At 44.6% G+C, this 20,480-nt stretch overlaps 1 protein-coding gene and 1 long non-coding RNA gene across 2 annotated transcripts in view; both read left to right on the forward strand.

The window, feature by feature from the left end:
• Positions 1-415: 415 nt before the first annotated feature.
• On the forward strand, positions 416-10,250 carry LOC135914984 (uncharacterized). The gene is made up of 7 exons (XR_010568484.1): positions 416-608; positions 3,057-3,119; positions 3,206-3,229; positions 4,284-4,307; positions 5,334-5,360; positions 8,330-8,356; positions 10,227-10,250. It is a non-coding gene; the product is annotated as an uncharacterized lncRNA (long non-coding RNA).
• A 2,387-nt stretch (positions 10,251-12,637) lies between these two features.
• Positions 12,638-20,480, forward strand: part of LOC135914985 (uncharacterized) — a 40,470-nt gene continuing 32,627 nt past the window's right edge. Inside the window, exon 1 of the mRNA XM_065447919.1 lies at positions 12,638-12,738. The gene's annotated coding sequence lies outside the window, so the exon portion shown is untranslated. The remainder of the gene's footprint in view (positions 12,739-20,480) is intronic.

A 20,480-nucleotide genomic window follows, 5' to 3' on the forward strand; every position in this document is an offset into this window, starting at 1 on the left:
AACAGAACTGTACAGACTTTTTCTGGCAGGACAGCTGCCAGAAAATGTCTGTTTTTTTTCGAAAACTTTTTTTACAGTGTACAGTCGACCGTTGAGTGGCGCTCTTTGATCATCATTGACCCTTGCACAATAAAACCCCAAGTATCATCATCACCAAACTTTATTTTCTTGCGTTTATTCTACGCAAACGTCTGCCACTGGTACCACTTCCTTTGACGACAGGAATCCCACAAATAAGCCAGTTGCGTCAACATCTCTATTGGTGGTGCTCTTCAGTGAAAAATAATTTGAGAAGCGCCAGTTTTTGCGGCGATGCGCCAGTGGTGGGCCAGATCCATTGCTTCGAAAAAAAATCTAAATTGGTAAGTCTCGCGGAGCGGCTGCCGTAGCGTGGCACGAGCCAGAAGAAGAAGAAGAGCTTTTCCAAGCGAACCGTCGCTTTTCAGTCTTTCTTCGCACCGCGTAGTCCAGAAAACGTCGCCGTTTCTTTCATCCCCCGGCCCCCTCACTGCCGTGTCCGCGTGGAGCTGCTGTGACAAAGAACCTTTGCGGTTCGGTATCCGGCAGTCCAGGCCTCTGCCAGGCCTCTGGCGAACCCAACGAGCAAGGTAGGCTTTTTTCGAGCACCCATTGGTGTAAATAGGGAGTATTTAATTTCGCCCACCCAAAGTTAGGCGACCCGAACCGCAGGGCTTAACACAAGACTCAAATATTGCCCTACGCGAAGCAAAGTCACTCGGATGCACTGTATCTAAACTCCGTAACGGCTAGCATATCAGTAGTTATCCAGCCTGAAAACACGCAGGTCCCACATCACTGAAGAGGCTTGCGACGCACATCCGTTGTTTCGTGGCAATATCAGCGCACTATAGCGACGCGTCTGATCATCATTCAAATTCCAGAGGCGATGTCGCACCTTCCTATGATAATTTCCGCTTTGCGAGCATCCCAGTCATTTCCTCCTTCCTCACATTTCCTAATCCTTTGACTCGTCGTGGCTCTGTTATGCACATCTTGACGAGCAGCAGGAATACTATCGTTATTATGAACATGCTTTTTCTTTCGCGAAGATCCCGGTTCTGGCTAAGACAAACGTACGTTTTTCTTAATGCGAAGGATAGTTTTATTTGCATCTGGCAACTTCGCGCGGTACTTTGTCATGCATCGTTTGTTGCCTATTTTTTTTTTCTTAAATAAGAAAGCCGGTAGATCCCACGCCGTCTGAGAATTGATGTTATGCGAAGGAGTGTGCGGGGAGTCTATAAAGTTAACAAGCAACCATTAGAGCACGATGACGTAGGCGGCTTTTTCATGACCTACATGGGACTGTGTCATGACATTCATGCCATGACCCATCATTTGTTCGCCATACACTCATGTCAAAATATCTCTATTGGTGTCTTGGTCGTTTCGTTACCTTGGTATGTATGAAATAGGCGGTTGTTTCATGACCTACATGAGGCACATGTCATGACATTCATGTTCTACGATCATTTATGTGCATCATACACTCTTCTCATACTGTCCAGATTTTCGTAGATAGCAACATGTAGGCGGCTGTTTAATGACCCGCAAGACACGCATGCCCTCACATTCATGTCAGTACCCATTATTTATGTTCGTCATACACTATTGTCATACTAAGCCAACTTGGGTACACACCAAATTAACGAAACGACCATAAGAGCAACACGACCTAGGCGGACGGACGGACGGACGGACGGACGGACGGACAGACAGACAGACAGACAGACAGACATAAGGGTTGTGTTGGGCAATAAAAATTAGTAAAAGTAATATAATTAAAATTGGAAACTAAGCCCTACAGACAGACAGACAGACAGACAGACAGACAGACAGACAGACAGACAGACAGACAGACAGACAGACAGACAGACAGACAGACAGACAGACAGACAGACAGACAGACAGACAGACAGACAGACAGACAGACAGACAGACGGACGCACGGACGGACGGACGGACGGACGGACGGACGGACGGACGGACGGACGGACGGACGGACGGACGGACGGACGGACGGACGGACGGACGGACGGACAGACAGACAGACAGACAGACAGACAGACAGACAGACAGACAGACAGACAGACAGACAGACAGACAGACAGACAGACAGACAGACAGACAGACAGACAGACAGACAGACAGACAGACAGACAGACAGACAGACAGACAGACAGACAGACAGACTCTAGAGGGTAACTGGCGACCCTGATCTCTTGTTCCCTTGCCAAGCTATTGATCATTATCTTTCTTTTGTGCATGTCGGTCTTCAACCCCACGCTTACACTCTGTTAAGATCCTCGTCCCCAGTGTGTCTGAACAGCACAATGTCACCTGCAAACGAAAGGTTGCTGAGACATTCGCTGTGGATCCTTACTCCTAAGCCGTCCTAATTTAATAGTGAGTAATTTCGAACACGACCACTGGTGCACGGATAGACAAACGTACTTCCGCGCTACGCTTCCCAGACCACCGAGCGAGAGGCTGAACCTAGGTCTGGTTGCGTCACGCGTGGCGCCAACAATGGCAACTGCTGTGCACGTGACAGATGACTCATCGAGTAATTGGTTTTTGCCCTACGCAACGATACCACAGTAGCGAGCGTGGATATTACACTTGTAAAGATATTAGCCATAACACTATAAGGTGTTCTCATTACATGCGTTTTTCGAGAACTCTGATAGATTTTAAAAAGATTGCGCGTGAAAGAAGGGCTATTCACCGAAGTACTGTTTCCACCAACCGGCGTCATCACCAAGTAACCTTATGTCCGAAGTGCCATTATACGGTGCCTCGTTTGAGATTTCATTGTTGCACGTTATTGCAGGGTTTGATAGATGCTTAAGCAGCCCTTCGAGGCAGGTTACCGCTTTTGTGCAGCACTTATGTTTTGCCGTGGCGCGATTGCTGAACATGTTCTGCCTCTATACTCAGTCTGTAGTTCTTTACCAGAAATATAAATGTGTATTGTATTCACGTAATTATTTGGACGTTTTTTTTTTGTACGCGCACTGCGATCATTTTCAAAGCTCTGCGGACGATCTTTCTGGACCCCTTCGCGGCTGCGCGCCACTGACCCAGCAAAGCCATGAGTGAGTACTGCTGGCCTTGTGGCACGCTGGTATTTGGCCTAAGGGCCAGATTTCAAATTGTCTGCAAATTAATTCCCTTTCCGCAGGTGAATTGCCATTGATAAAGACAAGTAAGTGTGAGCTTATGATGCCCACTGAGTAATCGTTGGACACACAGATACCTCTTCACTCTAAGCACTGTGACAATACGCCTTTCTTAAGCAGTTCCTCGTAACACACTCATCGTTGAACGTTTCGCTAAGCTTTGCACATATTGAATTGAGCCCGTACAGCTGTCTTCTATTCTTCTTTTAAGATGAAATGCAGTGTTTATCACAGTAGATAGAGAGATAATATATTTAAGGAATAACCCTTCCTTAGCTGCTTTTCTTAATTTCGTTTCAGTTAATGCCAAACCCGAAACCAAAACTTAATGTGGTAAAGGTGAATATGTTCACCTTTACAGAGTTTGTCTCGGAAAGAGTTACATGAGAGCAGTCAAGGCACCTCTATAAGCAATCAGGCATCAGCAGAAGCTGTTTGTATGAATATATATTACCATCGGTGGCTGCATTCATTCATCAGAAAGGACATCTTTATACTTAATATTTATTTTCGTAGGAACGCAGTTCTGCAATCACCAGTCCTACAGTCGCGAATGGAGGGAATTCAGTCCAGAGGCGTGTAGCCCAAAGCTAAAAACAGAAATTTAATAAACGCATCGCAACTACTGAGAAATTCGCACTGGAATGATGATCGAATAAATCCACAGTTCGGAGACCAGAGACCCCCAATATGGCAAATCACATCTACGAAAACCCACAATCGTATAACATTATGGCATTTCTTGGGTAGTCCTTGACCTTGCAGGCTTCCGCAGAAACACTTGCTGAAAATATAGGTTCTACAATAACGCTAAACGAGGCGTAAGATTAACGCAATTTGTTCATTGAATAAAGCATGAATTAGCCAGCAGTTTCCATTTAACTGTTATCAACTCGCTAGGGTTGCTACAGATCCTATAGGTAAATTTTTTACCGTCCATTCATATGAATTTTATTTTGTACAAGATGGCCTTGCAGATTTAGGAGATCAGGTTAGGAGTCACAAAGATGAGCTAGAAATGCAGCCTGCATTTCCTGTTAAATTTCACTGCTGGATATTGTGAAACTTTCACGTTTTCAGGTGGACCTCTGATGGACTCACTTGGTAAGATGCAAGCTTGCAAAATTGACAACATACGGGAGATGTCGACGGTTATGCGATTAGCATTGAAGGAATGTCGTTACATGCTGCTGTGGTACTATGTCTATGCAGCCGGGCTCCTTTTTTAGCGCTTCTCACTGCCCAGGCTGCGCCATCTATTCGCACCGCCGCAAACCTCACGCGTGACGCTACGGCAGAACTCGTAAAGTGCTGTATTTGTTACTGGAAAGCGACACATAAACATCGGCAAATACCCTGTTGCCCAACTTGGTTCGATTGTTAGGAATTCTGTTTCTTGAGCACATCTGTATGAGCTACCCATTAAACAATGGACCCAGTGACCTAGCTTGATGGGAAAGTGATAGATAGATAGATAGATAGATAGATAGATAGATAGATAGATAGATAGATAGATAGATAGATAGATAGATAGATAGATAGATAGATAGATAGATAGATAGATAGATAGATAGATAGATAGATAGATAGATAGATAGATAGATGTATTGCCCTATATTGATTGATTGATTGATTGATTGATTGATTGATTGATTGATTGATTGATTGATTGATTGGGCCAGCAGGTCTTGTAGCTAGCTCAATAAATCGACGGTTCGAAGACCAGAGACTCCCAATATGGCAAATCATTTGTATGGCAGCCTAGAAGGGGATGACAATTTTTCGTTTCTTGAATCGTCCATCACCTTCCAGGCTTCCACAGAAACAATGTGCCTCAAATATAGGCTACACAAATTGCTAAACCTGGAGAAAAGTTTGTACAATTTGTTCGTGGAATCAAGGATGAATTAGCTAGCAGTTTCCAAATAAACTGTGTTCAACTCGCTAATGTTGTTGTTTTGATGGCTTGATGCTTTAACTATCCAAATATATAAATTTTCTTGTGTATAAGATGACCGTGTTATTTTAAGACATCAACTATCGAGTCACGAAGATGAGGTAAATATTCAGCCTCTGTTTGGTGGTAAATTTTACTCGTTCATGCTTACTTGGAAACTTTCACGTTTTCAGATGGACCACTGAATCCGGAATGGCCGGGTAAGGACATGCAGTAAGCTTGCTAAATCGGAAAATTTGCGATGGATCTCGACGTTAATGTGATTAGCACTGAAGTATATAGCGACACACAACATTAGCAAAGTAGAAATGTGTATACCACGTGGCTCCTTCTCTAGCTCTACCCAATGCACATGCGGTGCCATCTAGTGGCACCGTCGCAAAGTACACTTGCGGTGCTACGGCAGAATATATAAAGCACTGCATTTGTCGCTGAAAAGCGAGGCATAGACACTGGAAAACACCCAGTTACTCAAGTCTGCATCAAAGACGTTGTTTAAACAGCGTCGCGGAGAATGTGCCATGTTTCCAGTGCCACATGTCCTATGCCACTATCCAGCCACCCACGTTGGTCGAATGGTTAGTTATGAATCCGGTTTCGTGGCACAACAGCCTGATGAGCTAGGTGTTGACCACTGGCTAGCTATCCAGCTACCTAACTTGGCGAGGAAATGGTGACAGACAGACACAGGACAGGATATAGGACAGACAGCAGAAGATAAGACAGACAGGGCAGACAGACCGGGCAGACAGGGCAGACAGACCGGACGGACGGACGGACGGACGGACGGACGGACGGACGGACGGACGGACGGACGGACGGACGGACGGACGGACGGACGGACGGACGGACGGACGGACGGACGGACGGACAGACAGACAGACAGACAGACAGACAGACAGACAGACAGACAGACAGACAGACAGACAGACAGACAGACAGACAGACAGACAGACAGACAGACAGACAGACAGACAGACAGACAGACAGACAGACAGACAGACAGGGCAGACAGACAGACAGACAGGGCAGACAGACCGGGCAGACAGACCGGACAGGGCAGACAGACAGGCAGACAGACAGACAGACAGACAGACAGACAGACAGACAGACAGACAGACAGACAGACAGACAGACAGACAGACAGACAGACAGACAGACAGACAGACAGACAGACAGACAGACAGACAGACCCCGGAAAGTTTAAGTACCCAAAAAACATAAAGACAAAAAACATTACAATTTTTAAAAGAAGATTCACATGAAGCGAAAAATTTGCCCTGGAATGGCGATCGGCCCTGATATCAAGGCCTTCCCAGTGTGGTCTCTCAACCATATGAGCTAACCAAAAGGTTTGCAAATCTCACAACTAGACTCAACGAATGATCACTTCAAAGATCAGACTCCACAAATGACAATTCAGTTCGGCGGAATGCCGTAAGCTTAAGAAAATTGTGCGTTTCTTGGATGGCCTTTTGCCTTGCACGATTCCACAGAACTAGTTTGCCAGAAATATGGAAACCCGGAGCAAATTTACGGAAGTTGTTCCTTGAGATATACATGAACCAGCTAGCAGATTGCAATATACATGTCATCGACTAGCTGAGATTGCTACCGCGTTAATAGTCATTTCTTTACCGTCTATTTATATATGTGTTCAGCTGTACAAGATGGCCGTGCTAATTCAAAAGATCAGATAACAAGTCACGACGATGAGTTACATACCCGGCCATCGTTTGCTGGTACATTTGAATGCTTCGTATTTGGAAACTTTCACGCTTTCAGATGAACTCCAGATACCGGAGCCACTTGGTAAAAACATGTAGTGAGCTTGCTAAATTGCAAACTTACGACGGATGCCGACGTTACTGAGATTAGCATTCAAGGAAAGCAGCTATACAGCGCAGTGGCAAAGTTGAGATGTGCTGGCCACCGTGCTTCTTCTCTAGCGCACACGCTGCGCCGTCTAGTGGCACCACCGCCTAGTCCCCGCGTATCACGGGTTCAATTGTGTAGCGCTACGGCAGAACTTGTTAAGTACTGCATTTGCCTCTGACCAGCGAAACAAAGAGTTGCGTTTACCCAGGTACTCAAGTTGGTAAAATAGAGGCTCATTCAAGAGCTGTACGGATCCCGTGCCATATATCCAGTTCTACATATCCAGTGCACATATCCAGTGAACCAAGTTAATACGATGGCTAGTTTTGAATCCGGTTTCCTGGGCACATCAACCGGGTGAGCTAGCCATTCGACCATAGAAAACCTACCCAGTGGCCCAGCTTGACGGGAAAATGTTGATGGATAGATAGATAGATAGATAGATAGATAGACAGATAGATAGATAGATAGATAGATAGATAGATAGATAGATAGATAGATAGATAGATAGATAGATAGATAGATAGATAGATAGATAGATAGATAGATAGATAGATAGATAGATAGATAGATAGATAGATAGATAGATAGATAGATAGATAGATAGATAGATAGATAGATAGATAGATAGATAGATAGATAGATAGATAGATAGATCGATCGATCGATCGATCGATCGATCGATCCTGGAAGCTGTCAGTACCTTAAAAACTAATCGCATAAAAAAACCAAGGGATTATAAAAAAATATCTTCACATCTAATGAAAATTCCCCCCGGAAAGGCGATCTTACACGTGATCAAGGCCTATCGCGGGTGGTTGCTGAAACATCTCAGCTAACCATAGGGTTCGCAGGTCTCACAACTAGACCGAAAAAAATTAAGCAGTTCGGATACCGACTCCCAATACGACAAACGAATTCTGTGGAAGCCTGCAAGGTAATGAGAATTTCGCCTTTATAATCGTCCTTCACTTCGCAGGCTTCTCAGAGCTAATCCGGCGCAAATGCAGGTTTGCTTAAAATACTAAATGAGGAGGATGACATATGCAACCTCTTCGTTGAAGTAAATGTCATATACGAACTGTTGCTTTTGCACTTCTTTTCAACTCGCTGTTATTGATGACGCTTTCTTGGTTGATTGTCTGCCGTCAACTCATATGAACTCTCAGCTCAACAAGATGGCCATGATCATTATTCATATTAGCTGACTCATCATGATCTTTGTTTAAAATTTGGGCTTCGCTTGCCGTAAGTCTGACCACTCGATAATTGGAATATTTCACGGTTCCAGACGCACCCCCGATGTCTCGACCGCCTGGTAAGAACATGTTGCGGGCCTTATATATATATATATATATATATATATATATATATATATATATATATATATATATATATATATATATATATACGCTATCGCAGCTACGTGACAGCTATCTCATTAGACAAGCTCTAGACGAGAAGCAAGTCTCGCCACAGTTCTTCCTTAAACCCAGCATGTGAATTATTTGTGGATTTCAGAAATATTGATACTCGTTGAAAAGAAAAAAAATTGGCTGGTCATTGCGGCCCTGCGAAAGTGAATGTCTAAGAAGCATTTGAAAACCACCACTACAACTGCTGAGAGGGGTATGCAATACTTTATGCCTTTCGAGTAATGGTAGTAATGCTGTCTTTGAGCAATGGTATTAATGGGTACAATTATAATTTCGACAGCACGCCGCCGTTCATTGTGGTGCTGCAGCAGCATGGTAGTCAGTTCATAGGCTGGTTATTTTACATACGAAAGGCTAGGAACGTCACTCCCTACGTCACACGCGGCCGTTGCCATGGACGCTTGCTCAACATTAATCTGTACCGTGGAACGTATGTGAGGAGTACTTCGCATTGTATGTAGGCGCAGGAGCGCCTTATGATCAATCGCGTGATTGAGATGGTTGTTTCGAGATTGTTCTTTATTGAAGGTGTGCGGCTCTGTATGTTGTACGCATGCTTGCAGATAATGTGTCCATTCTTCAGTTTAGTTTGATTAGTGCTTGTGGTCTATGCCTAACGGGAATATGAGCCAATGACGGTGACAGTTATCCCCTTGACTTTACTCCACGAAGATATCCCGAGATGCCACTCATAGACGGCTTCGCTCTTAAAAGAAGTCGCACTGCATTCAGGTAACGAGGAGGTGGTAAAATATTTTTCAGTTATGTTCTTCAAACAATTCTGTCATCGTTCACCTGAACCACTCCCATATCCGTACCCAGCCCTGCTTATCCAAGTCAAGTTACCCTCCTGCAGGAAAGACACAGCCTGTCGAATTTGCGGCAGCTGCAGATCACGTTATTTATGGGGATTGTAAAGACCGAGGTATGTGTTGTACGTATGGCTAAAAGAAAAACGATCGAAAATCCGCGTGCTTGCAAAATATCTCATACGTCTGGATTCACTCACAGTAGTCTCATTATGTGGCGTTTTCCCCACACTCTTATACCAGGGGCCGTGGCCTCATCAATCCATGTCGCGCATCGAGGCCACATCGTCAGGGATGGTAAAAGCGAACAAAATATGCAGCGCTATTTGATTCACAGAAGTTTCGTACCGCGTTAGAGTTCAATGTCTGGAAAGATACTTTTCTATGATGGTTAGACTGTACTTGCCATGCCAGAAAGTGCCTTCCATAAGTAAAAGGCGCTGCAGCAGTTAGCTGCCACCGAGGCACAATATCGAGGCATTCGTTTCCTAGGGATTCTTAGTGGCATACTCAACTGGCGGTGGAATTATTTGTTTCAATTGTGGTGAGGTTCAAAGCAATTTTGCATTCTCTCAGTTTTCGTGCGCCTTGCCACGTGAATGTGTACGTACCACGTACATGTGGTACGTGTACGTGTACCACGTACACGTGAACGTGTACGTTGTAAAGAACAATGTTTAAACATTATTGCGGACATTTTGTTCCGTTAAATGACCACGCTGTTCAACAATGAGTGGAAGGGCGGAGATAAAATCACGACCTTCCATCAACAACAAAGAAGGGGACGTTTTAATTTTAATAAATAATTTAAGGATGCCAAACATTACCAGGCATGTGCTTTCGACAAATTACGCGAATTTAGTTTGAAATGTGGCACTCAAGTGCATGAATACAAATTGTGTGATTGTGATGCCATTTTATACACTTTTTTTTTTTTTTGCAGTAGACGTCGTCCGTAACCAGCCCGGTAGGTCTCGCTGAGTTTCTAATGCAAATTAACTGCTTTAATGTGTTCATATCGCATATAGAAATATCGTTAGAAAGGGCTAATCTCTAGCAAACAATGTTGTAAACGTGATAGATGCTCCGCTTTTCATTTGCACAAATCTATGGAAGTCCCAGAATTACAGTATGCAAATGCGCCGGACATAGTTTTTGTGTCCCGGCGCAGTGGAGCAGTAACGCTGTATATGTTGATTTCTGGTATCAGATTAGTCAGCGGTGCGCTTTGCCAGCAATACCCTAGATTTGTACTCGTGGTTTCAGGGAAGATTTCTCGCATCGCAATGTACCTAGCCCATCTATTTATAACACTAATAGTTAAGGATCGCATTGTTTGCTGTAAGGTCATAATTTCTTGCACTTAGCACGCACGATATTGAACCTAAAACACCTTCTACACGCTCAAATGAAAGGAAATTGCAAATTAACCGCGATCTCTCAGGCATGTATCGCGCGAAAGAACAAGCCGGGAAATGCGCAAGGCATGCGCGAGATGTCAGCGCGATAAACGAAACGACGTTCCTTGCTAAATATTTTGCAAAACGATAACCTATTGCAAAAGGTGAGGTCTTGCGGCTGTTGCCATCTCTGACTAGCTGGCCTGTTCTTTATTGATGATGGGTGTAAAGACTAATATTCGCATCTGCAAACTAGTAGCGGTGACGTACTTGGTTGTTTCTCCCTTCTACCAAATGCTTTTTGTCGCTTGTAGTTAGGCTCAAATGGTAATAAGAACATATTATTTTTACCTAAACTACCTCTTCACGCCTTCAGACTGTGTGATTCGTCATGTTGGAGTAGTAGCTCTTTTGCGCTCGAAATTGACTTCTTTTTGTCTGTAATAAGACATGCAGCGCCGCATGAGTGTATTTATATTTCGAACGTTATTGCTTTTGCACCTGGCAGTTGCCGAGTAAGTCACACCACCGGAACTAACTGTTCCTTCTTCTTTTATTCATATATTTTATGAATTCTGTCTTATATTGAGAGTATGTCAACATCTTGTCCATAAAAGTGAAAGTCTGGACAAACAAGAAAATTTGCATGTGAAACTTACCATATGAAAGAAATACATCTAAACAGTGTACTTACAGTTGTTGCGTCATTAACCGTTACGTGTGATTAAGCGCAAGCGGGGCACGCGAGACGAAGCAGGGTACGAAGATGGGGCGTTGAATACGGCAGCCGAATCTTTCTCTTTCCTGCTGTCCTGCGCGTGTTACTTGCGTTAGACCTTAGGTAATGTATTGCCAACTGGACCGTCGCCTCAGGCTGTTGGGTTATTAACCGCGTTTTTCTTCCCCACGAATCCCTACTTTTTCGTTGACCTACGTTCTCTGAGGTGTTGGTATATTCCGGGTTGAGACGCGTTAAATGGCCTTGTGGTAGAACAGTCAGAACTGCATTATTTTGAGGACCTAGCGAAAGGCATTTTACCGCAACGTACGCTATCTCGCTGCAAAGCCTTCAGCTCTATCATCTTCATATTTCACATACAGGGTCCAGCTGCCTCCTTTTTTAAAGAAAAAAAAACAGACATTCGTGCCACTTCAACTGGTTGATAGCAGATAAGCATCCGCGTCCGCATTTAAGATCGCAGTTGTTGCTTGAACATTTCCAGAGGACGTTGACCTTATTCAATGTCCATCAACTCTTTTCAGAAAAGACGCCGTGCATCTGTTTCACTTTCTAGCGGCACAGCTGATCTGGTAACCCATTGTACACGGAAGGGGATAGTGAGGGACGGATGCAAGTGGCGATGTAGACGCGAGAGTAAACACTGTATCTAAGAGTGCGGTATCTAAGACACGCCCTTTCAGCCTTTTAACAAATACAGAACTTGTGGCGCATCTTGTATGTCGAAATTATCGAGCTCAGACTTGCCGCAAGGTATTGAAAAGAATGTTTTATGGCGCACGCCTGGGTCTTGACGCTGTTTGACGTAGCTATAACCGCGCATTACTGTTATCCTCAACGGAGCGCTTAGGGTGAAATTTGGCAACTTCCATGTTTCCCAAAGGTACGGACATTTTTATGCTATCATATCCTCGCACCTCTGGATAAGTACAAAATAAAAATGTAAATTTACCCTACCTCTGTACTCCTTCATAAAACGTTGGATCGTGTAGCTCAGAAGTTAAAGATATGTTTACCAAATCTTTCTCGTAGTCAAAGGTTTTGTAGATAATTATCTGAATGTTTTTGTAGAAAAACATTTCAGCTCTAAATACGCTAGGCCAAGGCTAATACTTTGTTACAGTTTTAATGACTTGCATGTTAAGCTGTGTTATTCGTGCTAATAATGTTTGGTGGCCTAACAGCGCACTTCTCTATTATTCCTTGTAGCTATGACTCCAACGAACAACAATGTGTCTACGCAATCATCGCCTGTCTTATATTTGTCGTCGTCGTCGGTGTGATAACCTTGACGGTGCTTACAACACCAACAGAAGGTAAGCGAAACAATAGTATCTCGTTTTCTGAGTTCACGAGCAAACAAGTTACGGATATCTTTCTTGTGTACAACCGCTCGTCTATGTGAAGCTTTGCCACATGCATTGCAGCTTCAGAGGTACTCCCTACCAGACTTGTACGTAACTAGTTACGTGTAATGACCTATATGTAATCAATTACGTTTATGAGTAATTAGTAATTGAGCAATCACTCATTTCCTCTGTAACGCTCATTGCAATTCAATTACTCTTTGCGCAAGCAATTGCATTTTATCAGTGACTTTAGGGCCAGCGCAAGCACAACCAAGCGACGGAGTCTTAAGCCCTAAAAGTTTGCCAGAATTAGAGCGGAATGCCCGCAATCGGGCCAGAAAACAACACTGCCGAAGAGAATGGCGATCCATAGTTGTTTTCTCAACTTCTCGCTCCGCAAAAGGTCGCTAGGTTTGATACTACGCTGCTATGACTTGATAGTGGACGCCACATCGGAAGTTGAGGCCGCACAATCAACTACGGGCTAATTTTTTAGCTTTTTCATTGACTCAAGTGCGAGCGTCTTCTCCTTGTCCCATCAACATTGAGGCTCTGCCCATGGCCTCCGCGATCCTCTCTCCCGCATTGCTCCTCTCTGAAGGGCAGAGCGTGGCCTCCGCGATCAGCTCCGGCGATGCGCCGCCGGAGGTGATCGCGGCGGCCACGCTCTGCCCTTCAGAGAGAAGCAATGCGGGAGCATCGCGGCATAGAGTAATCGCAATTTTGTGTGCAAGGTGTTCGTAGTTACAACACCACCCTTCCATCCGGCGTGCACAACAAGTGATTTTCTTAGCAACGCAATTCCTTTCGTCATAGAAACAACATAGAGAGCTCGAAAAGAAGTTGAAAATTTCTGAAGAAAACATTGAAAACTAGTAGTAGCGAAGATAACCAACGTATGCGGGAAGGATAGAAGACTAAACACTTAAATTTATATTTATGCTGTTTTTATGTGCCATAACTACAACAATGCGATTAGAATTCACGTGATAGTGGGGGACTACGGAGTAGGTTTGGCCATCTTGGTTTCTTTAACACGAAGCTAAATCTAAGTACGTGCATGCTTTTACACTTTGCCCCCTTACTTTATGGAAACAGCAATTAAATGTTATCACAGTGATTTACGATACTTTCAACACATGTTCCCCACCGAAACTGTTGGATAAAAGTCTTGTGACGCCCTAATCTGGGGACTATGCCAGTCATCTTGCCTTTGTAAGCTATACACATATTAGTACACCGCAACACGTGTATAACACGTACTTCCAATATACCAACAGATAATACCGACTAAGAAGCGTACGAGAAACAAATTAGGCAAGGTAATGTACAGGGGAAACTAATTGTGAAGTTCAATAGAAGGGCAGAAGTGATGAACTAAAATGAGATTTGCATTTCAAAAGAGACGACAATTGCTGTACTCTATGCGATCTATAACGGCAACGCCTGTTCCTGCCCACGGTTGTGACATAACAATTCACCATCGATTACAATACTTCCTTATGCAAAATCTGAGCGCAGCTCACCTTTCCTCACCCCTTGTCTCTCTCTCTCTCTCTCTTGAGCGCAGCTGGATGCGTGTTTTCATTTCGCGACATATTGGTTGGGGTAGCGAATCTGTCGCTTGGGGCACGTGGCAAACGCAAGGAAGTGTGGCACGACTGCCTCGCTAATTGACAGAACGTGACAAGCAGCGCGTGGATGACACGTTGGCACGAGTCACAGCAGCCGCTGCAGACATACCTGCGCTCACGCAGCGCTTGTATCGTTGGCGTCAACGGTGCAAAGACGAGGCGCGCTACTCTGGCGCCATCTCGCAGCCGTCGTCGCCACACAGCCCGTCTTGCGCGGTACTCATCATTTCTCCTCGCACTTTCGACTTCTCCGCTTTCCGTCTAATGGCCCCGCTTCATGCTTCTTCTCCACTTTTTCCTCGCGATCTATTCGCTACATCCGTCTTTCAACCCCCGCTACTCTCCGCGTTCTATCTCGTCATTCACTGAGCTCGTTAGCTCGATAACTATGACTCTCGCCCCAGGAACGGGGCCCTAAGACGAGCGCTCTAAAAAATTAGCCCCAGAAAATCCGCCTACTCTGTTCATTCCATATCGAGGCCTTCAAATCCCGCAGCAGTAACGCCAAGGGGTAACATACGAACGCTTATAGGCCACTTGGTTGCTACGAAATGAAGGTACAAGGTTAAGGCTGTGAATAAATTATTGCTCCACATTCGCCACCTTGGCCAAGAGCGGCGCTTGTTCACACTTTCATATCTAATCATGTATGCATATTCAACTACCAAAGAAAACAGGCGGGTGGATGGCGCCGTACTAGCTTAATAGTACGCGTTAATCGGATGATGCCACTTCATCTCCCAGCGGCAACATATTCTTTTTTCTTTCGCATCAATGGAACTTAACAAATAATTATCCTTAAACATCTCTTGCCACATTGTCTGTTTCTTCGTGTGCATGAAGTTCAAGAACGAAAGGCCATGTCTTCAGATCCCTTATTTTTGCGTGGAACAATGCGAGACTACGTTTTAGCACACCATCGTTCGAAATTCGACTAGCATATCCAACACGATGGTGACGACGACGCTGACGATTCTTAATGCAACCGCTTTGAATTGGCGTTGAGACAGCCACTTAGCGTCTATTATCCATACGTGCGGTGACAAATCGTAGTGTAGCATTTTCACCGTACCTGACTTCAATACATTAGGTTATCTGCTAATTCTTGCTAGCCTTTCTTTAGTACATGGTGTCATGGTGCCATACATGGTGCCTTGTGCTATGGTGTCTTGAGTTGAGTGGTCATAGGCTACTTGTGCGATTAGCCCTGCAGTTGCTGCCGACAGTTCCTCTACTGTAAGGACACTTAAAATAAATAAATTCCATAAATCATACAGAAACCTCACAATTACAAATAGTCACTCCTAAACTCACCATGTGGAGGCCAAATCCGTATCCTGCAGGTAATTTAAAGGAAGGCGAGAAACCTCCTTCCTACACAACTGGTTCCCACGCGGAAAAACAATGTCCTGAAGAGAACTGTAAGGAACTCTTGCCTTCTTAAGGGACCCGAATAACTCACTCATTTTTGCGTTATACAGAGTACAGCACATAAGGTAATGTTCTCTGTCACCGCACACATCACACGTTGAACATAATGGGGACAACGCCAGGTCAATGCGGAGCAGAAAAGGGGCTTGGTTTCCTTTATGACTCTTGGTCGCACATGGCTTGTGAGGTGAGCTCCACAAAGAACAGAAGAGGCACAACACCGCGTCTCTGAAGAGTCTCTTGTCCTCTTGAGGCACTTTTCTCAATGGATTCCCAGGCTCTATGGGTGAGGCTGTCCGCCATCTCGTTTCCTATGATACCTATGTGCGAGGGCACCCATTGTAAACGTATGGAGAATCATTTGATACAGAGATTGTGCATCGAGCGTAGGGAGCTAAGACATAAGGCCTCAGTAGGGAACCCGTGCTCTAACCTTTGAAGGGCAGATTTTGAATCTGTAATAATGACAACAGGTTCCGGCTTACAAAACCGTAGCTTCTTTAGAGCGGCCTCAACGGCAACCCTTTCGGCCGTTGTGGAGGACGCAGCTGCATTAGATCCTCTGATCTTGTCCACAGAGCCGTCAGTAAATATTTGAAGATGACGTGCATATTCAGTCTCAAGATGTTCTAGTACGTGCGAATGCGTGGTCACCAAAGGAGAACTCCGCTTAGAGCGAACGTCAGGAATTGTCAACGAACAATCGAGGCTCACGAATGACCAAAGTGGTTTCAACCTCTTAGTTCGACCTCTAGCGTCAAGACCCAGGTAACCAAAAGTATTTAGGGCCAAGTACGCTCTGGACTCAGATCTCTTTCGAAGGTGCTGTAGAAGAGCTCGCCCGGCTACCGTCAGTTTGAGGCGGCCAATTTGCATCTATAACCTTTGTGAAGCGACTAGGCTAAGAGGTCTCGATAGAGACTCATAAAAGTACTGCATTGTTAGGAGCAGTCTGCGGAACGCCAAGAGCCCTCCTTGGACTATTTCTGTGCAAAACCTTAAGTGGTTCTAGCAGTGATAGCAATGGGAAATGAAAGGGAGCTCGTATATTATTGGACTCGTCACCAGTGCATCGTGCAGCGTGATCATTGAAGAAGGGTGATTTCCCCATTGCTCACTTGCAACTCTGTTTCAGTGGCTACCTGGCCATTGCGGTATCTCCGGCAACGACCTCGCTGACGAAGCTATTAGGAAAGCACACGAAGGAGCAGCCCTTGTTTCTATACCTTTATTGCGGACTGACGCAGCCCAACAATTAGGCAAGCTAGCTCACCGTATGACATTGGAGGAGTAGCAAACACCTGAATTCACTCAACGTCGATTGCATTCCCTCGATCCATCTATGCAACTGCGGCTGTTACTAGGGCTTCCGTGTAATGAGGAAACAACGCTGTGCCGCTTACGCTTGGGCGTCGCATTCACGAATGCATATACGTGTTTGATTGGAATGGCTGATAGCGCTGAGTGTAATGCCTGCGGTGTCGAGGAAACTATAGCACATCTACTGTGCTGCTGCCCATTTTTCGAAAATGAAAGACAAGATCTCTGCACAGCTGTCAACCAGTTAGACAGAAAACCGTCAACCTTGAACAAGATCTTGGGACCATGGCCTTGCCTATCGCAGCTACAAAAGGCCACAAAAGCGCTGCTGCGATATTTGAAAGCTACAGGATTGAGTCAGCGTCTTTGATCCGGACTCAGTGACCTAACAATATCCCCAGTGAATTTTCTCTTCTTTTTTTTATTCGTTCCGTCCCCTTTTTTCTTTTCCCCAGTGTATGGTGGCCAACCGGGCCCAGTCCTGGTTAGCCTCCCTACCTTTTATTTATCATCGCTCTCTCTCTCTCTCTCTCTCTCTCTCTCTATATATATATATATATATATATATATATATATATATATATATATATGTGTGTATCACATTGAGACGTGAAGATAGTAATGTCACAATCGAGTCCACAGCGTGTCCCCACTGTAGTCGGTAATCAATAATGACGCCCAATAAGCGCTTCTGCTTCAATTGACGAAGGCAAGGTTGATCAAGGCCTTTCAGCCGCGCATACCGCCTTCTTTTACCTGGAAGCGTGATGAAGCCAGATTTTTCCACCGAGAGAGTCAACCCAACACCTTGAGGGTAATTTTGAACTGACAGTAATGCCTGTCGAGCTATCAGAGCTAAACGCTTCTGTTGATATCCCGCTAACCAAAGACAAATGTCGTCCGCATATATCGACCTACGGACATGCCTGCAATGTTTTCCACTTCAGCGGGAAGACCAGCCGTTACAACATTAAAGAGCGTTGGGGAAAGAACAATTCCCTGAGGTACACCTCGCGATACCACTCTTTCGGTGATTATAGTACTTCCTAATCACACTTAAAGTTTAAGATCACTGATAAATGAGCGAATAAATCGCAGGAGATAGCCATGTACGCCTATGGCCTGCAAACTATTTAGTGTTGAGCTCTGAAGGACGCTATCATAAGTCTTTGATACGTCAAGGAATATAGTTGGTGTCGAAAGGCCGAAAGCTCTATGAAGTTCTATGTGACTTATCAATAGCGTCTTGTACTTGATAAGCTATGGTTTCTTCTCTCGTTGTGTGATGGTGCGATGGCACACTTGCGCTACAATCTGCACAAATATCTGTGGGTCGCTTGAAACTAGACAGTAGCTAGTAGCACCAATCCTTGTCCACTTTGTTCTTTTGGGTCAGTTTCTCAATTTGCGTTAATCTCCCATAATTAAAATTCAAGACCAACTAGCTCAACAGTGAGTCCTTCTGCCGCTCTCCTTTAGCATTTCTCCGCTTGCCCTAAGAGCGACATTTTTTTGTTTGCTTTTGCGAATGAAACGTAAATAAGGCACGGTGCCTTTGTACGCTTCTTTGGTGTTTTTTTCTTTTACCAAGCCTTGCTCACAAATTTTCTAATAATTGAGCACAGTTCTCAAACTTCGCGGTAAATGTGGAATGATAATTGTTCGTTTACTGCTGTGTATGCTATTACGCGATAAACATAGGAGGTACGTTGAACTAAGAGACAACACTGATTTCTCCATTCGTACAGAGTGAAACGAGGTAGCGCCTTTATATGAGGACCAATGGATAAATTAGAGCGAATAGATAACGCAGATTTTTATTATTCTTCCTAAGTTTCAAACAACTTGAAGTGCGACGTTTACGCATCCCCAACTCCGCACGAAAACCAGTAACCTCAGTTCTCTAAACTGCATATGTTATGGAGTAAATCTGATTTATCAATTGAGAGCTTAGGTGAGAATTCCGCAATTTCGCAGATTTTGCAAAAGCATAACTGAAAAATAGGTCGCATTATTCAGAGTGGTGCACTATTGAACTTTCTCATTTAGTTTAATGATAAGCTGTGCCTTATCGAACTCAAATACCTTTTTTAAGCTTCTTAGTAACCTAATTTTAAACTTCGTTTTTTCAAGGTTTTCATTCATTTTTTGCAAGGTAATAGGTTCTTTTAAAATCTCACAGTATCCATAAATTATGTGCTTCCTACATTGTGTAGACTTACGTATTTTTCTTTAAAGGGCAACAATCCTTCAAAAATGGTGTAGAACTTGATGAGAAAAGGATATACGTTGGTTTCTACTTGTTCAAGTAGGAGCTCCCAAACTAACGCAATGCCTTAGTTAACTATCGGTTTGCGACGTGTGGCCACGAGTTACCACACACGCTACACTCGCGCGCACTAATGCAGCTGAATCCCATTCACCGGCACCCCCCCCCCCTCCCATCTCGCTGATCACCATTCACTTCACACTCATTTCTACTGGAACGTACACGTAACCTCAAGCTCGCGGGCAATCATTCGAGGTTGTCATATTGGTACCGAATCGTTTAGAAGCACTGTTGTTGCATTGTCTGAGCACGCATGGTCTTTATGCCACAGGAACCCATCAATCAGCCATTGGAGTTGACACTCCCACCATCAGCGACTCACCGGTTATTACTCGTGCTGATAGTCACACATACACTCTACGGTAATCACTTGTCTGCACGGTCACGTCCACTAACAATCGTTCGTTCTCACCCAAGCTTCCTAGTGACAGCCACCGACACCAAATCACACCCATATCGTATCACCTCGCGCGCTCACTGGCATTCACCCTCGTTCACGCTCTCGTGAAATCACACTCACGACTACACCCGGTAATGCTCAGACCTACTGATATTCGCTGTCGCTCACTCACGTTCACACTCAAGCGTACTTGCACTCACCGGAACTAGCTCACGGCTGAAGTCATGCCCTCTGACAGTAGTCGCTCTCACATACTCATACCAACTGCTGTTAAATGCGTGCATTAGTGTGCGTGCCCGGGAGAAAGCTAACCTTATTGACAAATCACCGCCCCTTCCAGTCGGTGAAGTTGGTTGAACGAGTGTTACAGCGTGCAGGTCGAAATTGGCGAGCAGCCCTTAGTGTAAATGTTTTGTTTCAAACTTTCAACACATTTTCACTTTTGCATACTTCGCGTGGTCAGCGCGCGTTATGAGTGTATTTTTTTTTTTTTTTGCGCGTGAAGCAAGTTGTACAACGACGAGCCCGTTCACGAGCCAACTCTCGCTGATGCTCGCGGTAGGCAGCTTCTTCCTCATGAGTAAGCACTACTCGT

Source organism: Dermacentor albipictus, chromosome 9 (assembly GCF_038994185.2).
Source record: "Dermacentor albipictus isolate Rhodes 1998 colony chromosome 9, USDA_Dalb.pri_finalv2, whole genome shotgun sequence".
NCBI lineage: Eukaryota > Metazoa > Arthropoda > Arachnida > Ixodida > Ixodidae > Dermacentor > Dermacentor albipictus.